This window comes from Panthera pardus, unplaced genomic scaffold (genome assembly GCF_024362965.1).
Source record: "Panthera pardus isolate Hobbes unplaced genomic scaffold, ASM2436296v1 HiC_scaffold_24, whole genome shotgun sequence".
NCBI lineage: Eukaryota > Metazoa > Chordata > Mammalia > Carnivora > Felidae > Panthera > Panthera pardus.
In genome coordinates this window covers 15,438,770-15,445,923 of record NW_026526810.1, presented here as the reverse complement: position 1 = coordinate 15,445,923, position 7,154 = coordinate 15,438,770, and the positions used below count along the sequence as shown (strand labels likewise).

Sequence of the window (7,154 nt, the reverse complement as noted above, 5' to 3'; positions counted from 1 at the left end):
CACATTGAGTTTATAAATTCAATGCAAGGTATCTTTTCTACGCACAATCCGACCTGGGAAGACTTTTAAGCTTTTCGAACCACTTTTCTAATGGCAGAAGAAAAATATTTGCTAGCAAAAGCCAGGGAATAAGCTGATACAGAATATCAGCCAGGTCAGGCTCTTAGAGACCAAGTGAAGAGACAGTGCTGGATGCTGACTCTGAATGGAATCCTAACTCCTTTGATGGGAGAGAGAGTTTAGGGTGCTTTCATAACCTTCTTTTTAAAGCTGTGCAAGAGATTAGTATATCTCCTATAAACTTGTCAAAATTAAGGGAGAGTCAACAAGGGACAGTTGAGAATCTATCAGTCTTTTTGGAAAGGCTTCAGGATTGCTTGACATGGATTACAAACTTGGAAGGCTTAAGGTAGTCAAGTGGTTTTCAGTACCTAGTTCACATCTAAAAGTGCTCTAGAAATCCATAGGAAACTTCAAAAATTGGCTCTAGATTCCACACTAATCCCACTCATTTCATAGAGTCAGCTTTCAGGATGTACAATAATCAGGATGTGATGGAGGGAGAGAAAGAAGAAAAGAAAATGGAAAAACAAGCTGATCTCTTGGGAGTAGCTCTACAGCTGCACAAAGTAACCAATGAGAGGAAAAGACACTATAGGTAAGCGCTGTGTGCTCCCTCCATGGGAACAAGAGGGTACCAACAAAGTTGAGGTCCAATCAATATGCAGATTGTAAGCAGGAGAGGCATTGGAAATGGGATTGTCCAAACCTGAAAGGGAAGGGGGAAGAGAAAAACTGAATTATTTTAATTGTTCCTCACTGAAGATGAGATATAATCGGGTCATGGGCTCTCCAGTTGGTCTTGGAAAATCAGACCCTCACCTCTATATAACCTTAATGGTGGAAAGACAGCCAGTAAATTTTTTACTCATACCAGAACCCCTTTTTCTGTGTTTAATACCCAAAAGGGTGTCCTTTCTAATGAAAACTGTAAGACAAAAGGAGTCTCAGGAAAAGGAAAGACAAGATGTTTCTGGAGACTTTGAACTGTGAAATAGGATCAAAGTTGTTAAAAAATATATTTCTTGTATGTGCCAGAGTGTGTTGTTTTTCTTTTAGTGTGAGACATTTTTGTTCAGTATGAGGGCACAATGAGTTGGAAACAGAACAAATTAAAAATCCAAGTCCCTAGGGGCACCTGGGTGGCCAAATCTTGATTTCAGCTCAGGTCATGATCTCATGGTTCATAGGTTTTGAGACACGCATCGGGCTCGGTGCTGACAGTGCAGAGCCTGCTTGGGATTTTTCTGTCTACCTCTGTCTCTGCCTCTACACCACTTATGTTTTCTCCCTCTCTCAAAATAGATAGATAGATTTTACTTTTCCTCTGCAAAAAGTGAAAGTTTGACTTCCTCCTTGCTGATTTGGATGCCTTTTATTTTTTTTCTTTTATTGTCTGATTGCTGAGTCTAGGATTTCCAACACTATGTTGAAAAGTAGTGGTGAGAAGTGAGAATGGACATCCCTGTTGTGTTCCTGACCTTAGGGAGAAAGCTCTCAGTTTTTACCCATTGAGGATGATGATAGCTGTGGGTCTTTTGTATCATATTTATCATCTTGAGGTATTTTCCTTCTAGTTTTTATCAAGCAAGGATGCTGTATTTTGTCAAATGCTTTTTCTGCATCTATTGAGAAAATCATGTGGTTCTTATCCTTTCTTTTATTAATGTGATGTATCACATTGATTAATTTGTTGATATTGAACCATTCCTGCATCCCAGGAATAAATTCCACTTGATCTAAGTGAATAATTCTTTTAAAGTATTTTTCAATCCTGTCTGCTGGTATCTTGTTGAGAATTTTTGCATCCATGTTCATCAGGGAAATTTGTCTGTAGTTCTTTTTAGTGAAGTCTTTGATTTTTGGAATCAAAGTAATGCTGGCCTCACAGAATGAGTTTGTAACTTTTCCTTCCATTTCTATTTTTTGGAACAGCTTCAAAAGAAGTGGTGTTAACTCTTCTTTCAGTGTTTGGTAGAATTCTCCTGGAAAGTCTTCTTGCCCTGGACTCTTGTTTTTGGGGAGAGTTTTGATTACTGATTAAACTTTTTTACTGGTTATGGGTCTGTTAAAATTTTCTAATTTCTTCTTGTTTCAGTTTTGTTAGTTTATATCTTTCTAGGAATTTACCCATTTCTTCCAGATTGCCCAATTTGTTGGGTTATGTTTGCACATAAAATTCTCTTATAATTGTTTGTATTTCTGTGGTGTTGGTTGTGATCTCTCCTCTTTATTAGTGATTTTATTTGGGTCCTTTCCTTTTTCTTTTTGACCAATCTGGTTAGGGGTGTATCAATTTTCTTAATTTTTTCAAAGAATGAGCTCCTGGTTTCCTTGATGTGTTCTAGTGTGGTTCTTGTTGTTGTTGTTGCTTGTTAACATTGATTTTTGGTTTAATTTTTATTAGTTCCCTTCTTCTGCTCGTTTTGGGTTTTATTTGCTGTTCTTTTTCCATATCTTTCAGGTTTAAGGTTAGATAAATCTGAGCCCTTTCTTCCTTCTTTAGGAAGGCTGTATTGATATATGCTTCCCTCTTAGGACTGCCTTTGCTGCATCCCAGAGGTTTTGGGCTCTTGCGCTTTCATTTTCATTTCTTTCCATGTACTTTTACATTTCCTCTTTAATTTCTTGGTTAATACCTTCATTCTTCAATAGAATGTTCTTTAATCTCCAAGAATTTATGGTCTTTCCAATTTTTTCTTGTGGTTGATTTTGAGTTTCATAATGTTGTGGTCTGAAAATATGGAACGTATGATCTCTATCTTTTTGTACTTGTTAAGGACTGATTTGTGACTCAGTATGTGATCTTTTCTGGAGAATGTTCCATGTGCGTTGGAGAAGAATATATATTCCGCTGCTTTAGGATGAAATGTTTGACTCTATCTGTTAAATACATCCAGTCCAGTGTGTCATCCAAAGCCATTGTTTCCTTGTTGATTTTTCTGCTTCCATGATCTATTCATTGTTGTAAGTGATATGTTGAAGTCCCCTACTATTATGGTATTATTATCAATGAATCTCTTTATGTTTGTGGTTAATTGATTTATATATTTGGGTGCTTCCACGTTGGGCAGATAAGTATTTACAGTTGTTATTTCTTCTTGGTAGGTAAAACCCTTAATTATGATATAATGCCATTCTTCATCTCTTGTTACAGTCTTCATTTTAAAATCTAGTTTGTCTGATATAAGTACGGCTAATCCAGCTTTCCTTTGATGATCATTAGCATGGTAGATGGTTCTCCATCCACTTACTTTCAATCTTCAGTTGTCTTTAGGTCTAAAATGAGTCTCTTGTAAGCAGCATGTATATGCATCTTGTTTTCTAAGTCATTCTGATACCTTATGTCTTTTTATTGGAGCATTTAGTCCATTTAGAGTGAGTGCTGAAAGATATGAATTTAGTTCCATTGTGTTGCCTGTAGAGCTGGTATTTCTGGTGATGCTCTCTGGTCCTTTCTAGTCTTTTTTTGTTTTTGGTCTTTTTTGTTTTGTTTTGTCTTTTCTCCACTCAAAGACCCATCCTTAAAATTTCTGTTATCAACAGATGCAGAGGAGTATTTCTTCTATGGGTCAAAATATTTTTCTGCCTCTTCCTCCTCTTACTGTTTTTTTTTTTTTTTCAGGGCACATGCTAACTTACCATGCTCATGGCCTCCCAATTATTTTATTTTTCTTCTTCCCATACAGTGTGTATACTGGTCTTTGTAAGCACAGAGCAGTTCTCAGAATACTTAATAAGAACCACCCAAGGGATGCGGAGATTAGGACAGAACTCCAGTCTGATGTAGGTTTGACAGCAGAACTCAGGCACCAAACCCACTATCTTCACTACCTCAGCAGTAGCCCAGTAACTCTTTCCTTTGTATTTGACTTTTAGAACCTCCCTACATCCATGCCACACAGAATATTTATTCAGCTGCAACTCTTGAAGGCAAGACTGGGTTTATACGTTCATTGATAAGTAAAGTGAGGACCTCTCTGAGGACCAGAATATAGTTACCATGTCCTACAAATTGAGGCATCTCATGGATTCTTAGTTAAGATATAGCCCTGAGAAGCAACGGTGGTTGAAGTATATCCTTGGAAAGTGTCATTTTCCATTAATCATCTGGGGAGTTCTGCTCTTAATTCATCAGGCTCTCATCGACAGTGCTGGAGGATGGCATTTGTTTTTCTGACTGAACCAGAAAAATTTCCTCCATTTGTGTACTTGTGTTCTGTTAGGGGCACTGAGGGCATGGGCATTGGTTTCACACCAGCCCAAAGGAAATACATCCATGGATTCTACAACTATAGTACATTCATGTATGAGCTCCTTAGAACCCACCTGGAGCCACAGGTAGGAGCCTCTCACTGCAGTAATGGTGGCAACACACACTTCTTCAGGGATAAGAATATTCACTGTCTCAAGCTTCATATTCTCTTTAAATTCATGCTCAGAAATTGGCGGAAAAAGGCACCTCTGGGGAGTAGTTTCAGCACCACACTGTTTGAGGTATTTGGTCCAATCAAATTCTTGGCCAGGGTATCCAGGAGGGTGGCTGAGGTGTAAAGCATTTTTCAGACTCCATTGTATAGGGAAAATACCAGGACTGTGGGCATGGCATACAAAAGATCACCTTGAATGATTTTCTGATTTCAAATCATCCATTTCCACCAAGAAATACTTCTCATAAGAAAGCTTTACTACTGTAGTAGGAGAGATCCCACAAGGTGACCAGGGTTCCACAGCTTCCCATTTCATATTTACAGAGAATAAATGAGTACTAATCACTTGTCCCTAAATAAGTATGATGGCAATTGCTCTTCCTCCTCATCTTTCAGTTTGGCAAAATCTCTTGTCATTTGGCTTCAGATGTCAGATGGCTAGTGGGGGCTAAAGCTCATATCCTTACCGAGCAGCCCAACCTACCTGATGAAGAAATGGATCCAAGTAATACAACAAAATTCTCAAAATTGTCAGAATTTTCAAGTTCTTTCTAATGCAGCTTCAGTAAAAATCAAGTAATCAGTGAGTCTTGGAAAGGTTAACATTCTAACCTAGAGCCAGGATCAATGAGATCTAAAGGATTCCTTCCATTATAGATGCCCTCTATCAGTACACCAGGGGGATTGAAACCTCTCCTCAGGGACTGCCGCAGAAACTCATCCCAATCAGACACTATCTCTGATGTCTTCTGGAGTTTCAACGGTCTTTTTTTAAGTTTATTTATTTTGAGACAGAGAGCGGAGGAGGGGCAGAGAAAGAAGGAGAGAGAGAACCTCAGGCAGACTCTGCATGACAGCACAGTGCCCTATGCAGGGCTCCAACTCACAAACCATGAGATCATGACCTGAGCTGAAACCAAGAGTCAGACGCTTAACCAATTGAGCCACCTATGCTCCCCTCAATGGTCTTCTTATTCTGGTCACACCTTTCAACCAGGTAGAAGTCAGCCTTCTTGATGTCACACCAGAATTCTGCCCTCTGGCCCATCCCCATAGCTATTGCAGGGGAGGAGGAGCAACTGCTCACAGGTGGTAATGATGGTGGTGACCAGCCCAGTTGGTTTCAAGGTCTGTTTTCACAGCCACCTCCAGTCTTATCTCAGGATCAAACCTATTTTGCAAATGTGTGTCCACATGTTTAAAAGATCCATGGGGAATTACAGTGGACCCTGTCTCTTCTAGATAATATTCCCAGCTCAATTCCACTTCTTCCAAACCAGATCCAGCATCTGCATCAAGTTGTTGCTACTGGCTCATTTCCACAGAACATGAGCTATCTCCTCCCCACACAAAGGACAAGCCTTATGGTTGTGCTAAGATCTGAAGTTTACATGTAGGTGTCAAGTATCTGTTCAATGGGCATTCATGGGTCCAAATGAAAATGCTCTAAACTCTTCAGTTGTTGTCCCCCAGGAAGAAGGGCATTCTCCTAAATTATCACAACGTCATTAAAGCACTTACCAGGAATTTTCATGTGCACCCTCACTCAATCACTGGCTTTTCCTCCTCCAGTGCTCCTTTTCTTTCTTCCTTTCCCTGACCTGGCATTTCTCCTACTCCTGCTGCCCTCTTTCCCTAGCTCCCGCCCTCCTTCCTGCTGAGCTCTATGGGGCTGGTGGCTGGCTGGCAGCTCTTCCTGCTCTCTCTGCTCTGATTTTAAAACAAACACCTACTATCAGGGAAATACAAAATCAAAACCACAATGAGATACAACCTCAAACCTGTCAGAATGTCTAAAATTAACAAGTCAGGAAACAACAGGTGTTGGTGAAGATGCAGAGAAAGGAGAACACTTTTGCACTGTTGGTGGGAATGCAAACTGGTGCAGCCACTCTGGAAATCAGTATGGAGGTACCTCAAAAAATTAAAAATAATGACCCAACAATTACAGTACTAGGTATTTATCCAAAGAATACAAATATGCTGATTCAAAGGGGCACATACACCCCAATGTTTATAGCAGTGCTATCAATAGTAACCGAATTAAGGAAATATATATAAATAGACGATACAGACATAGATAGATATAGATAGATGATAAAGATACAGATATACATGTGTATGTATGTGTGTGTATATATACATAATGGAATATTACTAGGTTATCAAAAATAATAAAATCTTACTATCTGCAACAATGTGGATGGAACTAGAGTATATTATGCTAAGCTAAATAAGTCAGTCAGAGAATACAAATATATAATTTCACTCATATGTGGAATTTAAGAAACAAAAAAAAAGGATGAACATAGGGGAAAGGAAGGGAAAATAAGATAAAAACAGAGAGGGAGGTAATCCATAAGAGACTCTTAAACAGAACAAACTTCGTGTTTCTGGAAGGGAGATGGGTGGGGGTATCAGCTAAATGGGTGATGGAAATTAAGGAGGGCAATTGTTAGGGTGAGCACTAGATGTTATATCTAAGTAATGAATCACTTACTGAAACCAATATTTCAGTATTACCAATCTACTCCTGAAACCAATATTACAGTATTGGTTTCAACTAACTTGAATTTAAATTAAAAAAAAAAGAAAAAAAATAAATAAAAAGTAAAACAAATATCTTCCTGATGTTGGTTCTTGTCACTATTATCCTAAAGATGT

General features: G+C 38.7%; 1 pseudogene; it reads right to left on the bottom strand.

Moving 5' to 3' along the window:
* Positions 1-3,726: 3,726 nt before the first annotated feature.
* On the bottom strand, positions 3,727-5,807 carry LOC109258933 (scm-like with four MBT domains protein 1; annotated as a pseudogene).
* Between the last annotated feature and the right edge of the window lie 1,347 nt (positions 5,808-7,154).